General features: G+C 38.4%; 1 long non-coding RNA gene across 2 annotated transcripts; it reads left to right on the top strand.

Annotated features, from left to right (window-relative positions):
* The first annotated feature begins 7,292 nt into the window (after positions 1 to 7,292).
* LOC107816066 (uncharacterized) lies at positions 7,293 to 13,052 on the top strand. Of its 2 annotated transcripts, none has more exons than XR_012701728.1 (3): positions 7,293 to 7,497; positions 8,027 to 8,092; positions 12,471 to 13,052. It is a non-coding gene; the product is annotated as an uncharacterized LOC107816066 (long non-coding RNA). The 2 variants fall into 2 exon arrangements; XR_001654851.2 differs by having other exon boundaries at positions 12,463 to 13,052.
* Positions 13,053 to 21,730: the final 8,678 nt, after the last annotated feature.

The following is a 21,730-nucleotide window of genomic DNA, read 5'->3' as shown; positions in this document are numbered from 1 at the left end:
ATTGCAAATTTCAGAATGTATGACTCGTCTACCTCTCCCATGACTCTCTTTTATACTCGTAAGGAAACTCTTATATTATCGTCCGCACATAATATAGAGAAGTATTTGAAATGAGGTCCGACACACTCAAATATATGAATTTCAAGCTTATCAACATCCTCGACACCAATAATACCAGAATCAACTAAATTTGTATCCTCGGCTGACTCTAGTATCACTTCCTCAATGTTGACATCCTCATATTCTGGTTGGTTAGGTTGTTGGTGTTTTACTTTGAACTCCTGTATTAGCACCCCAATTTCTGCCTTTCTTTCATGCTCTTCTTGTCTACTGTCCACAATATTAGCCTGTTTAACATCTAAATCTTCAATCAGTTGACTCACTTGAGCCTCCAAGTTATGAATAGTTGCCTCTTGCCTTTGTGTCTGCAGTTGTTTCTCATCATCTCTCTCAACGAGGCATTTTAACATATCTATAATCTTCTTCATGTCAACATCTCCTGGTTCTTTGCTCCTATAGACTTTACGAGAAAAAATAGAACCATCATAATAAGGGGTTGGGGGAGGATAAAGAAAATCAAAAGTAAAATTACCAACACTAAAACTTCCATAATTTCAAGATGTCATATTTTTCAAATAAAAAATAAAAATAAAAACAAAATAAAATAAAAGTTTAATCTTGAAACCTAGCAATATTTACAGCTATAACTACACCATTAATTCCCTTGCAACGATGCCAAAATTTGATCACGCCTAACTATGCCTTATAAAATGGACTAAGCGGTCGTTGCAAATATAGTGTCTAAAAGTCTGGAGTTGAATCACACAAAAAACTAAGATTTAGCTATAACTATTCACTATCACTAAGAATACAAGTTCGAACAATTTTTTGAGTTAAAGATTAAGATTTTTATTTCTAACTAATTAGCTAATAAATATTAAAGTAGTAAAATTATCAACTAACGATACTAAGGATGGAGAAAGTTTGAAAAAGCCTAGAGTTATGACTTTTTCAAATGTTGAAATCCTTTCTGCTACATCTCCTATAATCCTAAGCATTCTTTACTGATTGTAAGAACTCGAATTATCGTAATTCTATCTCGAACAACTGCAATAATATTCTAGTCATAGTCTCTTGAATTACGCTAGCTCGCACTTTCTCTATAACCACGTCAAAGTTTCGTTATCTCTAATCCCGCTTTTAAACCCGCCGTATTAATCTCTCATATACCTTAGGAGTGACGTTGTTCAACAACCTAAATATGCACTCTTTCTCAAGTAATACATAATAAATAGGCATAGCTAATTGAAAGCTTTTTAATGAACCAAAATAAGTATGTACTTGAACAAGTAGAGAAATTCAAAGGCAAAATTATATTAGAACGTAACGAGAATTCATCATTCAAAAGATTCGATCAAACTCTAGATATAATAAGGTACTCATAGTCATGCTAACAATGACGCTAATAGTTGAAAGTATTAGTCCACAAACTAAGGAAGAACAAAAGAAAAACTCTTGTGATCCGGTGCTTGCAATGCTTCTAGCCGTCTTGACCTCTTCAAAATAATGTCCAACCCCCTAAAAAAATGAGTTTAGCGGGTACTTATAGGTTAGAGTCAAGGTATCCAAGTCCAAAACCGAAAAGGAAATAGAAATAGCTTGGACAGAAGCCGTCGTTGCCCCACGCAGAAACTGTGGCGCCCCAGGCTCTGCCTCGCACCGTGTAAGGCGCTGACTTTGGTGCCTTTGACCTCGCATGGCGCCATGGGCGCCGAAATTTGGTCGCCAAGCGCCCTATGGGGTGTGGTGTTTTCGTGGCCTTTCTTCGTTATTCTACTCGTGCTTTACTTTGTTATTTTTTATACCTCTTGTCCAACTTTCTTTCCACATCATTCGCAAATGATCCTACGTACAAAATCAACTCAATTTAGCACAAACATATCACGAATCATCAATATTATATATAATATATAGAGTAAATGATGACATAAAGTATAGCATTTTAGCCTCACATGTCACCTCTTCTGGATATATCATATCATTCCTTGATTCTAATTAAGACTTGGAAAATATAGTCTATAAGAGCTTGTTTCTACAACAAACTATTAAGAGCTTCATTATAGTAATCATCTTATAGATGTCTCGTAGCACCATAAATAAAGAACAACTCCGGAATACAAGGACCAATGTCACAGTCTTTTTTCATAACGAAGACAAGGACCACGTCACATTCATTTTTATGACAAAGACAAGCACCTTGTCATATTGACTTGGATTACACAAGCATGCACATCAAAACCTAATCCAAAATCTCAAAACCTACTTAACACTTTCTCCTTTCTTGATTTCTCAAGACAATGTTCCATAAAACAAATTAAGTTCATTGACTCAACGTAGATATGCAAACCAATTCTTGGGAAACAATACATTATTAAATTCAGAGCTTCACTCTCTTTCAACAACCAAAGAACCAATAAAAGATGAATTAATCAAAGTCAGAGGGTACTTTAATCAGAGGTATCTTATTTTCGTGTTAGAAGATTTTGTTAAGGGAACAAGTTTCATCATATTTATCCACCTACTATCCAGTCCCTTCATGAACCAATTGATAAATTCATATATTCATAGGCTCGAATAAAGTTAGTTAACATTGAGACGCCAATTTATATGACATGTGGACTAGCTAATAATTGGATATTACTCTTTGATGCGCAAGGCTAATAAGCAGTAGCGGACCCACACTTTTATGCAAGCGGGTTCAAGACATATACTGAAGTCTTCAAAAATAATTGATAGTAAAAGTGACATTAAGTTAACAAGCAAACATGTTTACCTAGTGCTTTTAATTTTGGTTCTTAATAAAACCTTAAAAGAAAATTCACCCGCCGCTCTTTATTTTGTTTTAAAAAAAAGCTCTCTCTCTATATTAAAAATAAAACTATTTACCTTTACAATTTAACAATTTATTGAAGAAAGTTTTCAGTAACAAACATCGCTTTGATCCATTTAAAATAGTAAAAACACTAATTCAACTTGCACTAGCACTAAATAAGAAACAACTGAAGAGAGCTAAGCTGAATTAATTTTATATAGAAAGTTCCAAAACAATAGAAAAAATACTAAATTAAAGTAAATAATAAAAGAAGATAAGAAGAGCGGTAGGCCGAATAAGTGCCCGCCAGCATTTTGAAAATGAGAGAGAAATAACATGTGCTTAAGTTTGGAATCGAATGCACGACCACTTACAGAAATTAAACCCGCTTGAACCATCAGCCCAAGGAACATCTTTGTTTAAGGGGATTCAACCGCTTGTTTGATTCTTTTAGAAATAATTTCCATATAAAAATAGTAAAAAATATTTATGAAGCGGGTTCAGCTGAACCGCTTGAACCAATATGGGTCTGCCCCTGCTAATAAGTAATATTACCTTAGAAGTAGAGCTGTCAAAACGTCCCAACCCAAGCCTCGTGGGCTTTTAAATTTGGTGGGCTAGGACGGGCCGGCCCGCCATATGAATGGGCCTTAAAATGGCCAGCCCAGCCCAGCCCTAAGAGGGTCGCGGGTTAGGGCGGACCGACCCTTCAATTTTTTTAAAAAAGAATTTCTTTAAATCCTTAAATATTATTTCGTGACAGTCGTTAATTATATAAACAACTTCTGTTTGGTTAAAGTGTACAAAAAATATGATAATTGACGAGGAATCTCATAATTGAAATGCAAATTATCTATATCTCTAACTCTTCTTTTTTAAAGTTACATGATTATTTTCTTAATAATTTTCTTTCATCTATATCTCTAGCTCTTTTTTGTTTGTATTTAAAATTGATCTTTTTCTATACTAAAGAGCAGTTTAAATATTAATAATATACTAAAGTAATCCAAACTGATTATTGGCCACTTAAAGTAATATTTTCTTTTGAAAAAAGATTATTATTGGCCACCTAAAACTTTTCGAGTTCACTATTAATTAAGCAAAATAAATTGTAATTTTGTTATATTACATGCATGTTAAAAATCTAAATTCTAGTTGATATGGAAGGGTAAATGAGCAATCTAGGGTTGTGGAATAAGGATTATAGTTAATAGTTTTTTTAATTTTTATTTTTTAGATATTTAATAGTTAATTAATTTGAATTTACTTAATTTTTTGGCCCACGGGCCGGCCCAGACCCAACCTCGGTCAAGCTTCAAGGGCCAGCAGGCTGACTTGGGTCGAACTTATAAACCTCAATTTTAAATGAGTTAAAAATATCCTAGCCCAACTCTACCCAAGAAGGGGGCTGAGTTAGGCCGGACCAAGCCCATTTTGACGGCGCTACTTAGAAGGAAAAGAGCTAAACGTGGGAAGAAGAAGGAAATATTCATTTCATGCCATTAATCAAGAGGATAATTCAATGTTCAACTGGGATCCCCTCATCGTCATCATGAAACGGTTTCTGCATAACACAATAATAATAATAATAATAATAATAATAAAAAACAATTCTGACATGAATGTATTTCCAACATCATTAAATGTAACAATTCAAATACACGACTTGAGATACATCCCAAAGGCCACAAGATAACAAAATGCCAGAGCATTGTTTGGTTAGCTTTCAAAAAGTTTAATTAATTTACTCAAAAAAGCTAAAAGTGGGATCCTAAGAAGTACGAATGAAAAGCAACCATAAACACAACTGGTAAAAAGCCCAAATTCAAAATTCCAAAAGATATTATGTCGCTTATCGATTGACTTCCCAATGAAAACAAGACATTAGTGCAAAGTCCAAACCATTAAATCCTCCGGCACCTCGAGGCCTCTTGGCCTCCCTATCTTCCCTATCCTGGCCCCGCCTCCAACCTGCGAGCGATTTCTATGACCTACTGAAACGGGGTGTCCGTCTTTAACTCCCGAGTCATGCTGAATCTAATACCATAGCTGAGCCCCTCGATGAATCTGTGGGCTCGACCCCTAACTGTAGCAATCAAAACAGGCGCATGTCGGGATAACTCACTAAATCTGAGGGCATACGCTGACACTGACATAGTCCCCTGACGTAGCTACTCAAACTCTGTGCGCCATGTATCCCGAAGGGTTTGGGAAACAAACTCACTGAAAAACATCTCTGAAAACTGAACCCAAGTGAGTGAAGCAACATCGGTTGGGCTACCCTCCTCGCAAGCCTGCCACTACTTATAGGCTGCTCCTGACAGTTGAAATGTAGTAAAGGCAACTCCGCTCGTCTCCACAATACCCATGATGCATAGAATATGGTGACACTTGTCTAGTAAACCCTCCGCATCCTCAGTATCTGCGCCACTGTAAGTAGGAGGGTAAGTAGGAGGGTGATACTTCTTGAACCTCTCAAGTCTCAACTACTCCTACTCATATGTCTCTGGCCTGACCTCAGACTGAACCGGAATAACAGGCTGTATTGGCATAACTCCCGAAACCCGGTCAATATGGACCCGCTGCTCTGGAGTGTGAGTTGCGGGAGTCTGAGCTCCTCCCCCAGCCTGGGATGTAGCTGGTACAAGGGGAATCAATCCTGCCTGAGCTAGAGTGCCGAACATGCTCAAAAACTGTGCTAGGGTCGCCTGAAGTTCAGGGGCAACAACAGGCGTCTCGGGTGCCTGTCCCCCAACCGAATCTACTGGTAGCTCCTCAGTCGCTGCTCGAGCAGCTACTTTGACTGCAACACGTGCTCGTATCACGAAAATCATATACGAGCCAATGAAGAAAAATCGTATCACGAAAAACATTCAAGGTTATCGTCGTAAATACAACAAATTCTTAATCTGGTTATCATGCCTTGAAGAAAAAGAAAACCAGCTAATGAAAACCATCCCTTTTGGAAGAAGGCAGTAAAAATAGAGTTCTTCAACAAACTGTCGATGAGATGTAGATTTTCTGTGAAAGATACTATATCGACGATGATACGGAGGTTCACTCAATATGTTTCATAACCATCACTATTATCCGTCTAAATCATATGACAGTTAACTGGATGCTAATGCAGACACGCAAACAGTTCTTTGGAATAACAAACTATAAAATCCGGAGATCCCCTCTCTTTCTACTCTAGTCAGAAATGACTCTAGTTGGGTAATAGAGAGAGAGATTTCCTAGCACAACAAATAGATAACACTACTGTCACTTTCCCCTGGCCACTGTTGTCTACACCAAAGACCCCAACAGCAGTACACTCTTCTTCTTGCCGGGGTTGTTAAAGGCGAAAAGCTCTAAAAAGCCTTATAGGTCTATTTGGCCTTTAAGCACACTTAAAGTGTGGGCTTTAGTTAAAAAAGGCGCAATGAAGGAAATAAATAAAAATTTATATATATTTCAAGAACAAAGTAACAAATTCATTTATAACGTTTCCCTTAGCAACTAATACACTTGTTTTTGATTATAGTAGTTGTTTAGTGCCGCTTGATTCAAGAGAGAACTCATGGGCTATGAGGCGCACACCTTAGTACCTTGCCTTACACTGAAGCTCAAATAAAGCGAGGCAAAACGCCCTCTTTGAGTTTTTCTGAGCTTCAGGGCTTAAGCGCGTCTTAAATGAGCTTTTAACAACACTACTTCTTGCTTAGCATCTATCCCACTTTAGAGGCAATCAATGTCAACAAACAAGGAGAAATAAAATATGAATGAATCAAAGTAATAGGAGGAAACTCGATTTCACAATATAACGAAATAACTCCACATGACATACCTCTTCTGGAAATCAAGATCACTTCTTGATTGCTTATAAGCAGGAACATGACTGTAGCCACTAAAATTGCAAAAAGAAAAGTTCATCTATTTAAGACATGGAAATCATAGCCTGTAGAAGCTTGTTTTTACAACAAACTATATATTAAGTGCTTCATCAAACCAAGCATCTTTAGCTGCCTCTTAGCACCACCAACGAGAAGAGTCCCAGTATCCCAAACCTGCAAAAATACAGAGACAAGGACAAGGAAACAAGGCCACATTGACCGGGACGAAACAAGCATGCACATCAAACCAAATCCGATGTTCCAAAGTCTAGTCACTATAAAAAACTGGAATTATTGTGGCGGTTAAATAACAGCGGTTCAACAAAACTGCCGCAATATATATCATAATACGGCAGCGTTCCAGATGCCATTAGTGCGCAATGTTAAACCGGCATTTTTTTTACAATTACGGCAGTTCTAAACCGCCACTAATTAGACGAAATTTTTAATAATTCTTTTCCGCTAATATTTAATGTTATTATTCAGTAACATTATTAAAAATATTAGAATTAAATTTAATGATAACGTAAATATCATTCAAACACCTAAAGCTCCCTAAACAGGCGGTACATACCTTCTCTCTCTACACCTTCTCTCTCGTTCTCTCTAAACAAGCGATTCCCCAAATTAAATCACTGTAATATAAGAGGTTTAAAGAGATTACAATGATGTAAGATGGTCATATCCGTTAACGATTCTCCCAAATCCTTTAGCTTTTATGTAAGGAGATCAGATTTCAACTTGTTTAAGGTAATGTGTTTGAATTCGTCTATAAATAGCCCTTTTCTGATAAATACTCGCTTCAATACGTCTCCGATTTCAAGCCGTTCATGTAATTCCTTCCAAAATGCTGTTGATTTCACTGGTTTAAGGCGTGCATGCGTGTGTATGGGATGGATATCAGTTTAAACCAATGATTTTAGCCGTGAATTACACTGATTCAGGTTTCGATTTTGCTGTTTTAGCCATTGATTTCATTGATTTTAGGCGTGCATGTGTGTGTATTGGACGAAGATCAGTTTAAATCACTGATTTTAGTTGTCGATTCACTTCTTAAGCCCATCAATTTCACGTTTGGCAATCAATTTTATTGATTCGGCCGCCGATTTCACTGTTTTAGCTGTCAATTTCTGCTAATAGTTTTATTTTTTTTTCCGTTTATTTTTGTGTCAAGTTTTGTTACTTTTCTGTTCAATTAAGTTTGTGTTTGTTTAAATTTTGACATCTTTAGTTTTTGTTTTGCTAATATTAACCTAAATATCATTTATGGCCTTGATAGGTAGCCAAGGAATCTAAAACAGCTGGTAAAACTATTGGGATCGATGTCGACAATTATTTTTGATAGGTATAGCCCTTGTCAGTTAACTTTATCCTTTCTTTTGAGCAGCTTTCTTTTTTTAAAGGTAAATTGATTCTCTCATAATGTTGAGTTACCTACTATCAGTGTAAATTTGTCACTAGATGGATAGTTTGTCACTAGATGGACCTAGTGCTGCTTCTCTTTCAGTTACCACTAACACTTATGCAGTTACGTAGAGAGAAAGAAATAGGACAAATACTCTGTGACTAATCTTTGTGGTGAAACAAGTACTGAAATGATTCAGCAGCTATAGAGTCTCGTAGTGTAATCAGATTGTTCCCAAAAATAAAAAAAGGATAGTATTTATAGACAGTGCATATATAGTGTTTATCTGTATGTATTACAACTCCTTAATATGTCCATAGAGTCTTGAGGATGCCAGGAAAAATGTGGAGAAGAACTAGTTTATAGTCTGATTCAACTTTGCTTCTCAGTCTCAGAACACATATTTTCCTATACTAAAGTTCTTCTTGTGTATATCTATGAGATAGTTGATCACTCTGTATACGAGCGATGGTTTGAATCTTAGAATCCCTACTTAGTGATTAATGTTGATGACTCTGAACTTAAGCTATAAGTCTATGTGTAAATGCCCATCATATTGAGTTCGGCCTTGAAATTTCATGCCATAAAGCTTTTCTTCCATTTGTTTCCTCTTTATAGTTGGCCAATTATGCATTAGAGGACCTGTTTGTATTCTGGTACATATGCTCTTTGCATTTAAATCATAACTGCAATAAGTTATGCAACAACAACGACCCGGTATAATCCCACAAGTGAGGTCTGAGGAGGGTAATAAGTTATGCTCATAAGCATTTATCTACTTTACCTGCTTTTTCGAATGCTAGGACTCAATTGGCGTGTCTACTGATCATTTCTAAGTTCAGTTCTTTTGTGTAATTAAGATAGATCATTTTATTTCCATCATCATGAATAGAATCTTTGCTGTAGACTCCCTTCTCTATCTCCTATGTTTAAGTTCTTAAAAAGACATGACTATGGGATTGTATCCCTACCTCATGTTTGATTAATTTTGAATAAATATATGTCTTCCTATTACATTTGCTCTTTGTGTTTAAGCCAAGTTAGCATTAGCAACCATGTATTAGGACTTTTTCTTTCTTCTCTGCTAAAGTTTTGTGAACATTAGTCAGATTCTATGTGCAATTTCCTTACTTTTTGGCATGTATTTTCCATGAGTTGAGAAAACGTATCAAATAATGCATGTTGATGGTATAAACAAATTCAGTTTTTCCTCTATTACAATAACGAAGACTTCACTAGACAAGTGACTTTGACGATATGGATAATTCATGTATGTTGTAGTTTTTGTTTTTCCCTGAATAAGTTGCACATGTTCTTTTCTTTGTTTATTTCTCGCTTTAGTTTCCGTTTATTCTTCAGAAGTTAAAAAGTGAGATTAAGTGATTACTATTCTTTTGATTTCCATATAGTGGCTATGAACTAGCTTTTTCATTTTGATATTGTGATGTTAGATGTTATCTTATATCTTTTTTTCTAGCCATGCCAATTGTTGATACCCGATTTTTTCCTATATATTTTTAATATGCAAAATAACTTCAAAATAGCATATATATGCATATGTAAGCATGTCCAAGTGTTTTATTATTTTTTCATAATTTTTAAAGGTTTAAATTGATTTATTTTCTCCATTTTATACATAAAATCTCAATAATTATTTTCAAAATTATTATTTTGATAATTCATCTATTAGATTTTTATATTTACGCCAAATATGGCTAAGGTAATTTTTACAATTTTATTTAGTATTTTAAAGCTAAATTGCATATAATTCCAATATTAGCTCTTTTTAAGGTTTAATTAGGTTTTATATTCATAAAATTAGATCCTGTATTTTTAAATTGTTATTAATATATTATAAATCAATTTAGCCTCTTAAATTAGTTTTCAGAAATTATTTATTATTTTTATAAAATTAAAAGGGAAAAATGGCTATTTAACTTATAACCAAAATTGGCTTTAAAATCTAGCCCAAATCGAGTCCCCAATTCCCTAGCCCAATTTCGATTTAAACCCGACCCTAACCTTTTAAACCCAACCCAAACCCGGATCCCTACCTACCCCATTTAATCTAGGCCGTTGATCATTCAGATCAACGACCACAATTTTACCTGCCTAAAATAAACCCAAACGACCCCCTTGACCAACTTCATTTCCACCAATCCGCCACCCTTGAATCCCCTTCCTCTCCAATTCTCTCTGCAACCTCACCCAAACCCTAGCCGCCGCCACCCAAACCAACCCTAATCCCCTTCGATTCTCGCCTAATCCATGGATTCCCATGGCCTTTTGAGACGTGTGCCGGTCTCCTATGTCTCCTGATTGCTTGTTTTCATGATTTCATGGATAGATCTCAAAGAGATCTAGTCCAGTCTTGGCTAAACTTCTATCTATGGTCTTTCCCCGATCATCCATGGCCGTTCGAGTCAGATCCATGACTTTTCGAGCTAGATCAGTAACTTTTTCAAGTCTTTCTCATTTTTCTGGGTTCTCCGAAATCCTAGCTTTAAAGACTTTCTGATTTTCTTTCAGATCTGTCGTAGATCTGTGTATGTTATGAACCTCTTAAGTGTTTTCCATGAAAGTTTTCCGATTTTTCAAAGCGACTCTTCGTCTTCAACGATTAGGGTTTTCTTAACCTCTTTTAAATGATCTCTTCTCCGATTTTCAGTGTTGTTTTTACTATGTTCAAATGATTTGTTTATGATTTTCTTCTACCTGATTCAGCATGTTGAAAACACAAAATATCTTTGGTTTTATCTAGGGTTCTAAAATCGTCTTTTATTTTGTATACTTGTTTCGACTGAGTTCTTTGTGTTTAAATCTTTTTCTTTATTTGACTTGACTGATTCTGAGTTCTTACCTTTTTTAACTCAGCTCTATTAAAACCCTAATTTCTTAAAACTTTCCTCACTTGTTATAGTGAATTTTTGGAGATTTCTTTTACTTATTTCGGCGTGTTGGTCTGATGTCCTCTACCTGTTGCTATGTGTTAGACTGTTTCCTTCATTTTTTTGGTTCTATGTGACTACTTGACTTTGTTGACTACCATGTTTCGAGTAGGTTCTCTTACTACTGAATCCTTAGCCTACTCGTGTTACTGCTGTATGTTTATCTAGTTGCTTCTTTTGCCAATATATTTGGCCTTCCATGTCTGATACTCCTATTCATTCTTTTCTATTTATATGTCGAAGTGCAGAATCATGACTCGTTCTTGATTGATCTTGATTTCCTTAAGTTACGGTTTGATTGCACGGTTTTCTTATAAACCCCTAGTTTTACTCGTTTTGCTTAAATTGGTTGATTCCCTTCCTTTGCTGTGATGTTTTACCCCTACTGAATCCTTTCCCAAAATTAAGTATATTTTGTATTTAGACTCAATTATTTACTCTATACCTTTACTACTTCCTTACATGGTAAGAATAAATCTTTCTCAAAACTGATTTCTTTCCTTAATTATCCTTGTTGGTATCCATTAAGCAGTAATTCCTTGATTAAAGGGAAGTACTTGTATTAATGGGATTCTGATTGTAATTATTTCTATATTTGTGTTAAACTTTTACTTGTTACCTTATTTTCTACTCGTTTTCAAAGTTATAAATACCCTACTCTCTCTTCTCTAAACACACGAACAATTTAGTTCAGAACATACACTTACACACTCAAACTCTCTTTTTTCTCTGCTATTTGTGCTACTGCTTGTCTAGCCAGCGGAAAGCTAAGGCTAGACTGTGGAATTCTACTCGCTTTACTTTTCTGCACTTTGCTTCTTTGACTGGTATGTCCTAGTTTAATTTTAAAGCTCCAACAACAACATGCTTCATTGTTTGTTTCAGCTTCTTTTATTTTTGGTTTACTTCTGCTTGTGGTTCTTTTGAGCATGCTGTAATGTTTCCCCTTCACCTTTAAATTAATGCACTCCCCTGTGTGTGTTTTAAGGCATACTTTATCAATCATTTATTGTGTACTTGCTATCTTAATCCCAAACCCCTATCCCTTCCATGTGTTTATGTTCTTTTGGCCAGTTTGTGATTATGCCAGTATCAGCTATTGCTGTGCATGTCTAGACCAAACCCCTGCTGGGGTTATGTGCTTATTGAAAAATGTCTATGTATCCCCAAATCCCTTGACCCCCCTGTGTGGCTACTGATTCTATGTGTAATCCCCTCTTGAGGTGTTTGGGTTTTGTTTACTATTACCACTACTTTCAATCATCTCTGTTACTGATTGCTTTCAAAAAAATGGAGTTGACAATCCAGTTTTACACAAACTCTTTTTCAAACTATGTCAAGAACTCTTACATATACTTTTAGAATACTAGGTTCTGTCCCTTTTGTGTGAGCCTTGCCTTGGGACCCTTAAGTTCCCTCTAAACTTGGACACATGGAAGCTGGCCTTTCCACACTGCACTTACTCTCTTGGTTATGCAATATGGGTGTGAGCACTGCCCGGAATCCCTTGAGGTCCTTAGAGAACTCTGACACACCCAGATATGAGAAGGCTTTGGAACAATGTTGGCATTTGAGGTGGTTTATTAAATAACTCAGAGAGGAAGTCAGAATCAGGTTTCATATGGTTGTAATTACGTATTTTACATTTTTACTATGTAAGTCAATCAAATGGTCCGTAATAATTTGTAAACAAGTATGGGGTTGGCTAGTGAAAAGGGATGAGAAATATGCATGCTATAGTTGTTAAAGGGTAGAAAGCATGTTATTAGGTTTATAGTCTTAATTGTGAAATAGAAACCGTGTTTAGGATTCATTTCATGCATTAGAGATCATGTTCTCTAGGACTTACATTTACTGTTTTCAGCATGTCCATTTCACTATCATATCACTTATAAAATCCTGCGTTAATTATATTAATAACCGGAGTTTCTGCGATCATGTTCCTTCTGCCATGTACACTTAGAGATCCTGTTTTAGGCTAAACAACACGAACAAATATATCATTTATGCATATTCTGGAAATCATATTTAAACGCTGTAATATTTGTGCATATAGAAATCCTGCTTAGGATTCTGCATCATTCTGCATCTCTGTATATTAGATACCATGTCTTTAGGATTTCATTTATATTTGCTTAAGAACGCTTAGGCTAACTATGAATGCATAAAAAGGAATAAAATAATTTTACTCATTTTTTACAATCAACTGGCAATAATTCTATGTGCTGAACACCTAGAACAACATGTTTTAGGTAATAAAAATAATCTCCAAACCGTCTTAATGATTCGGAATAACTATTGCATTGTTTTACGCCTAGGCAAGCCTTAGGTAATAACCTGAATAAAACTGGAACTGCCTTTGTTTAATTATTAACTGTTACAACCAGCAGGCAAGCATGATTCAGACTTCTTATCTGAGTCATGTAAGAAATTTGGTTTTGCTTCAACAACGTAAACACCCTGCTTTAGGATTTTTAAATTCAGACCTAAACTGTGTATGAGTCATGCTATCTATGTGCATTCTTTATGGAGGTATAACTGAGCCTTCTACTTGCTTATATGTTTCCTCCCTAATTGCAGTCTTATATGTTTTTGTATGTTGCCTTAGCATTTTGCCTTTAAACCTGAGGGTCTGCCTAGAACCCCCTCCTTATAGGAATAATAGTCCTAAATTCCTCCGGGACTGATAGGAAGGATGGGTAACAACATACAATAAGAGTCGAGACCAATCTTCACTTAATTACCTTTACGGGGCGGGAAAGGGTAGATATGGATATGATGACCGGTGCGCTAATACCACGTGTAGACCCTCTTTTGAGGAGTGTCATACCGGGTATTGTATTGATGTGATCTATATTACAAACAAACCTAGCACACCCCTTTACATTCATAAGCATGCTTTAGATTGTAACTCTTTTCAAAATTTCACCTTTCAATTACTGTTTCCAAACTCTTGTGTATCTTAAATTAAATCCCCTATTATTTGAGCCCTACTTGTCTATTTGCTAATTGCACAAATTCACAAAAACCTGTCTGGCCGGGAACCACACTAGTAGATCCTGAGGGGTGCCTAACACCTTCCCCATAGGATAATTTTAAGCCCTTACCCTATCTCTAGTTAGCAAACATAATTGTAGATGAACCTTATAGGTGCCCTAACGCGCCTTAAAAATCGTTAGGTGACGACTCTTCAAAATTGCAAATCCCTTCCCAAAAGGAAAAGAGTTGTCCCATACCCAAAAAAATGTCATGAACTCGATTTCCGCGAGGAAAAAAAGGGGGCGCGATAGCATGGCGACTCTGCTGGGGATTTTTAGGCTTTTACCATTTCAGATTGTTCTTGTGAATTTGTACTCCTCCTTATGTGCAATTACTTGTTTAATTTCTTTAAGCATTTAATTTCTTCTTCAAAAGCGAAATCGAGGTATCTTCCTTGTTTTTTTTGTTGTTGCTTTAAATTATAAAACTGCTGTATTTATTGCTTTCTTAACGTGCAAATACATGTCAACATGCTTTTAATTATTGCATAATCATGCTCAACATCATACTCCACTCGTGCCAAACAAATACTATAGCAACGCTTGATGAGTGGTTGTGCTCTTCCTATATCATTACCCCTAAATTCGGAAAGACATATTTGCGGTAAAACTAGTCGATTAGCGGTGCAATCGACAGTTCCGTGCCTTCCCCCTTGAGTTGTCCGCTCAAGGGTACCAGTCTAAAACCCCATAAAAACCTTACTCTATTTAAATTATGCATGCATCATGGTCAAACATAGTCGGGTCAGTTATGTTGTCCATATAATGATCCTTTAAGATAGCCTTGTCCAAAGTCCATTGGGTTTCCCTATACCCAAACAGACATAATCACGTTTTGTGCATTTATTTGGAGAACTAAATACTTCATGCTAATTGTTGATATTAAATAGTCGAGTCTGGTGGGGGTAAGGGCCTAACCTTATTTGTCTTGCAGAAATATGAGGCACGAAGTCCCCATATTCGGCATGGTCACCAACATCCACCCAATATTGCTAAGCTAGTGGAGAGATTTACACTCAAGTGACCAAACTCTCGTCAGAAAATATTTGGGAAATCTGCCATCCCTCTTAGAGATCCAACCTAATAACATGATCATAGAAGCTGCCACATTGTTTTGGGATTGTGAGAGGGCCATGTTCCGTTTTGAGGTCATTGAAATGACACCTTTGCTGGAGGAGATAGGAGGACTGGCTGGTCTAGTATGGGAAACTACGGGTTTTCTAATGCCGGAGAACCGCAAAGACAGGGGTTTCCTTAAAATGATGGGTTTGAAGAAGAATGCAGAATTGACATGCCTGAAGGAATCATACATCCCTTTTGACTAATTGTATAAAAGGTACGGTCACAACAAATCCTACCATACCTACCCTGACGAGTTTGCCATCACATACTTGGGACACATCCATCGTAGGGTTTTCGTCTTCATGTTCTGCTTTCTGGGTCTGATTGTGTTTCCGATGAAGAAAGGGAGAATCCATACTAGGCTGGCTATAGTAACTAAGACCTTAATTGAGGGGATTGGTGGGCAGACATTCAACATTGTGCTCATGATCATTGCAGACATATACCGAGCCTTAGAGAAGTGTCAACGAGGAGCAAAACACTTCGAAGGCTGCAATTTACTACTTCAACTCTGGCTCATAGAACATCTCCAAAGAGGCGAATACCGACAAGAAATTCAGCGAAGGGACTGTGATGACCAAATCACTTTCCACCATCCAAAGCGAATGAATTACATCCCCGACATGTTCGCTCAGCCTGAGAATGCCAATGGATTGGTTGAGCTATTTGATAATTTGACTGAAGAACAAGTTCAATGGATATCCGAGTGGTTTCCGACAGAGGAGTTCATCGCCCGATCCAGAGATGCACCTTTCCTGATACTAATAGGTCTAAGAGGAACATACCCTTACGTCCCTCTTCGAGTTATGAGACAAGCTGGTAGGAAGCAAGTTATACCCAGGGTCGACAAGATGAGCCATTTCTGATCCGACTTCCAAAATGATGACAGTCCCTACAAGTGCCAAGCCCAACACATGTGGCATTGCAAGATCGTAATGGGGAAAGACACCATCGAGCCAGACATATATAATGCTTATTATACTCCTTTCTATTCAGGTTGGTTGGAAGACAATCATGATGGTTTGGTCCATCCAGGGTTCGTTCGAGGTCACAAAATTATAGATGAAAGGGACGAGGGGCAAGTCAAGTACAACCAGCTGCACAAAAGGATCCACGAATGTGAGAGCGAACACTGAGAGATACAAGAGTCCAACCAGAAGCTGATTGAGGAATGGAAAGACATGACTATCAGTGCTAACAAGAGGCTAGGATACTTGGAGCGAGGCATAGTAGAATTGGGGAGAACGTTTCTCAAAAGGGTTGAAGATTGTCAAAATGCTGAAGGGACCGAAGGCAGACATCTGGCAGAGCATACCTGTTGCTGGGACTTTGTAAGCTGGGGAAGCTGTTTGACGGAGTCAAGGCTGCCGAATCTGGGGAAGGTCCTTCTGGGACCAAGTAGATAGGAGCTTACCTTTTTCGCTTTATGAATGTAATAAGGCCAATGGCCATTAGTGACTTTTTATTTCTTGTTTATTTAGTGTCATTTGTGATTCTTCTATTTCTATCCATAAAATGCAGCATTTAGCATTCTAAGTTCTCCAAATTAATTTATTGCTAGGCCTACCTCGGGCACAAAGAGGTTTCCCAAATTAGGACACATTTTACATTCCCGCACTATGTGTTTAAATATTGCAATACTTTTTATAATCTTCACTGACTTGATTACCTTTTTGTTTTTGTTTTTATTTTATTATTCCCCTCCCCAAAGGTTAGTTCGTGCATTTTGGCATCATCATCTTATTTTACAAGATCCAGGGGCCCTCCACCCACTCCTCCTCTTAGTCCCATTAAAGGCAAGAAAAAAGGCAAGTATAAAATGGAAGATTTAAACAACATCAGGAAGGAGAACACATCTGAATGGGTAGAGGCCACTGATGACCAGGGTATTCGGGTTCCTAACGAGAATGTGTCACAACTTGAATAGAAACTGTTGAAATTCCAGGAAGAGCTCGATCAGGTCTGGAATCTAGCAAACCTGTCATTTTCCCTCAGCACCCTAGATATCAACTTCCCTAACACTCAAAACCCTACACCTCCTCAAAATATCCCAAAACAACAGAATCACCTCGCTCCTCACCATCACGTTGCTCCACCAAAGAATCAATGTAACACCTGCCATACCCCAAACAATACTCCACTACTCATCCCAGAACCCCAAAACTCCACAAACGACCATTTCTACACACACACACACCAGTCCACCATAACACTCCTACCTACGTGGAGACCATGCCACACTCTACCCAACCTATCTCAAGCACACCTGAGTCTGATGAAAAGGATCTTCTTATTAGGAACTTGGCCGATAAACTTAAGAAATTGACCAGCCGGATTCAGGGCGTTGAGGGAAGCAAAGGAATCGAGGGGATGAACTATGAGGATCTTTGCATACAGCCTGATGTCGAACTGCCTGAGGGGTACAGACCTCCTAAGTTTGAAATGTTTGATGGTACGAGTGATCCAAGGGTCCATCTAAGGACATATTGCGACAAGCTGGTTGGAGTAGGGAAAGACGAGAGAATCCGCATGAAGCTGTTCATAAGGAGTTTGAAAGGAGATGCATTATCTTGGTACATCAGCCAAGATCCCAAGAAGTGTTAAAGCTGGGTAAGCATGCATCTGACTTCATGGACAGATTCATGTTTAATACAGAGAACGCGTCAGACGTGTTCTATATCCAAAATTTGAAGAAGAAGCCCATAGAGACATTTCGCGAGTATGCTACTCACTGGAGGTCCGAAGCTGCCAAGGTCAGACCCGCCTTGGAGGAGGAGCAAATGAACAAGTTCTTTGTTCGAGCTCAGGACCCACAGTACTATGAACGACTGATGATGATTGAGAACCATACGTTCTCCGACATTATCAAACTGGGTGAAAGAATTGAAGAAGGTATCAAAAACGGTATGGTTACAAACTTCAAGGCCTTGTAAGCTACAAATAAGGCCTTACAGTCTGGTAGTGTGTACAAGAAGAGGGACGTAGGGGCCGTAATGGTTGCACAAAGAGCCAAGTCTCCCCTCAAATACCAAACTTACCCAACACCTCCACTCACATACCAACCAACCCCAAATTACCAAGCACCCTCACCGTCATACCAGGCTCCGCCACCCACTTATCAGTCATCTCCACCTCCTACATATCAACCTACTTCACCCAGATACTCCCAGTTCGCTTATGTCTACCAGACCTATAATGCTCAACCGTCCCATTATCAATCACCCCTGCACACCAAAACTTCCCTAGACCTCGACCAAATTTTGATCGCAGACCTCCAAAATAATATACAGCCATTGCCGAACCCATTGATCAGCTGTATGAGAGACTCAAAGCTGCTGGTTATGTCACCCCCATCCCTGCTGCAACCCCTGAGAACCCTTCTCAGTGGGTTAACCCAAACAAATCCTGTGCATACCACTCCGTCATGAAAGGGCACACCATCGATGAGTGCTGTTCTTTGAAAGACAAGATACAGTCTTGGCTTGATAACAAGAGCATTGTGGCAAAAGAACCCGCTCCAAACGTCCGCAACAGCCCCCTACCAGATCATAAGGGTGAAGGTATCCACATGATTGAAATAGAAGATGACTGGGATCCCAAGGGGTCAATCGGGTTGATCATAGAAGGGGATGACCCAAAGAAACCAACAATTACTCTCAATCCAATCATAGTCCAAATTCAACCGTCTGAGGACACTGAGGTGAATATGTCTGTACTACTTGAGTTTGAAGCAACATCACCCAAAAAGTCACCGACACCAATTGAGGTTGAATTCATGGCTACAGCAAATGCACCCGCGCCATTTGAGGTTGCAGTTTTGCCACCCAAGGCATAAGTTTCATTCGGAGTAAGGATAGCCGCGCCGATCCTAGTGGCGATGTCAACAATGACACCATTCTATACAAATGCTGTACCTTGGGACTATACAGCCGAGGCAAAAAGGAAAGTCAAGGTCAAGGTTTAAGAAACCGTTACAGCACAGGGTATGACAAGATCTGGTAGAGTCTATACCCCTGAACACCTAGCTGAATCAACCAAGCAGGCCTCCAATCTGCCGCCCCTCATTGAGATAGGTCCGGAAGACCTTTGGAGGAAGATACAAGCCAAGGAATATTCGGTCATTAACCAGTTAAACAAGACGCCAACACAAATCTCCATTCTCTTTTTGCTGCAAAATTCTGAGGCACACAAAAATGCTCTATTAAAGGTGCTAAGTGAGGCATACGTACCAAGTAACATCACTGGCGAGGAAATGACTAACATGGTAGGACAAGTGCTGGAAAGCCATAAGATCACCTTTCACGAGGACAAGCTGCCACCTGAAGGGTTGGGGCACAACAAAGCACTACACATCACCGTGCAATGCGAAGATTATTTCATCACCAGAATCCTAATCGATAGAGGTTCCAGTCTCAACATTTGTCCGCTGGTAATGCTCAAGAAGCTGGGTAAAGGATTGCATGATATAAAAGATAGAGCAATCAATGTAAAAGCCTTCGATAGTTATCAGAGGTTCCACCATTGGTGAGATTATTCTATGATTGCAGATGGGACCAACATGGTTCGCGGTCGATTTCCAAGTGATAGATGTGCCAACATATTACAATTTGCTGCTAGGACGGCCATGGATTCATGTTGCCGGGGCTGTAGCATCACCACTACATCAGGCAGTAAAGTTTGAATGGAATCACTAGGAGGTGATCATTCACGGCGATGTTAGCAACCCTATATATAGTTGTTAGACCATTCCGGTGATCGAGGGAAGAAGGAAACTAGGTGGGGAGACTTACCACCATATTGAGCGGGTCAATGCTATCGACAAAGACAAATGGCGGGATAGAAAAATTGAGAGTATACTGAATTGGAGTGGGTACGAACCTGGCAAAGGGCTCAGCAAGAACCTCCAAGGAATCGCTAAGCCCATAAAACTCAAGAAACATGGCACTACTTTCGGTCTGGTATATGATTAAACCTGGGAAGAATTCAATAACTGGTCGCCACCATGGCGCGATCCTTACTATCCACCGGAGCAGCCAATACCACATCTGGAGTAGACTTTCCAACAGTTTGACGTTATTTATGGGTTAGATGAAGAAGAAGCGCTTGCAACAATGAAGAACTTGTTCCTAGAAGATAGTGATATGGATTGTTGTGTTGATCTCGAGGAGGAGGGAGAGGAAGGCCCTTCCATACAGGCTGTGAGCAGAGGGGCATATCTCAAGAATTGGACCATCAGGACAACCAAAGCCTGACGCGCCTCGGGGTAGCGTTATTCATTGTTTTTACTAAATGATTTTCTTTTCGCATTTTTCAATTCCCGCAATAAGATCTTTAATGTTCAAAATAGTTATTCAACTTATCAAAAGCATTTTGATTTTTCTTTATGAATTTATATTTATTGCTATCATTTCTTTCCTTACTTTAATAATACAACATTACTATTACTTATCTTGATGAACCAATGACTGTGACATGCAATGAGACGACACAACAAACAGACATTGATTCAGAGGAAGATGACATACCTGACGAGATTGTCAAAGAAGTTGAGAACTTTTAGAACACACCTAAGTCCAACCTGGATGAGACCGAAATTGTCAACCTCGAAGATGCAGAAGATATCAAGGAAACACGAATCAGCGTTCACCTATCACCATCAGAAAAGAAAGAATACACATAATTTCTAAAGGAAATGAGGACATATTCGCCTGGTCGTATGATGACATGACTGGTCTAAGTATGTCTATTGTGGCTCACAAACTGCCAACCAATCTAATGTGTCCGCCGGTAAAGTAAAAGCTCAGAAAGTTCAAGCCTGATATGAGTTTGAAAATCAAGGAAGAATTCAACAAGCAGATCAAAACTAAGGTTCTCAGGGTAGTAGAATACCCGACATGGTTAGCCAACATTGTACCAATGCCGAAGAAGGATGGGAAGGTTAGAGTCTGTGTTGACTACCAGGATCTCAATCGGGCTAGTCCGAAAGACGATTTCCCTTTGCCAAATATACACATCCTGATTGACAATTGCGCCAAGCATGAGCTACAGTCATTCGTCGATTGCTTCGCTGGTTATCATCAGATCTGGATGGATGAGGAAGATGCTAAGAAAACAGCTTTCATTACGCCGTGGGGAATATAATGTTACAAGATGATGCCATTCGACCTGAAGAATGTAGGGGCCACCTACACGAGGACCATGACTACCATTTTCCATGATATGATACACAAGGAGATAGTGGTATATGTAGATGATGTTATTGTCAAATACACGAAGGTTATTGACCACATGGAAGATCTGAGGAAGTTCTTCAATAGACTACGGAGGTACAACCTGAAACTACACCCCGTAAAGTGCACATTTGGGGTTCCTTCTGAGAAATTTCTTAGGTTTATTGTGAGTCGCCGAGGAATAGAATTGGATCCGTCAAAAGTCAAATCCATTCAAGAACTACCACCGCCAAAGAACAA

This window comes from Nicotiana tabacum, chromosome 18, assembly GCF_000715075.1.
Source record: "Nicotiana tabacum cultivar K326 chromosome 18, ASM71507v2, whole genome shotgun sequence".
In the NCBI taxonomy this organism is placed as follows: Eukaryota; Viridiplantae; Streptophyta; class Magnoliopsida; order Solanales; family Solanaceae; genus Nicotiana; species Nicotiana tabacum.
Note: the sequence above shows the minus strand (reverse complement) of the source record. Positions and strands in the feature narration are given on the sequence as shown.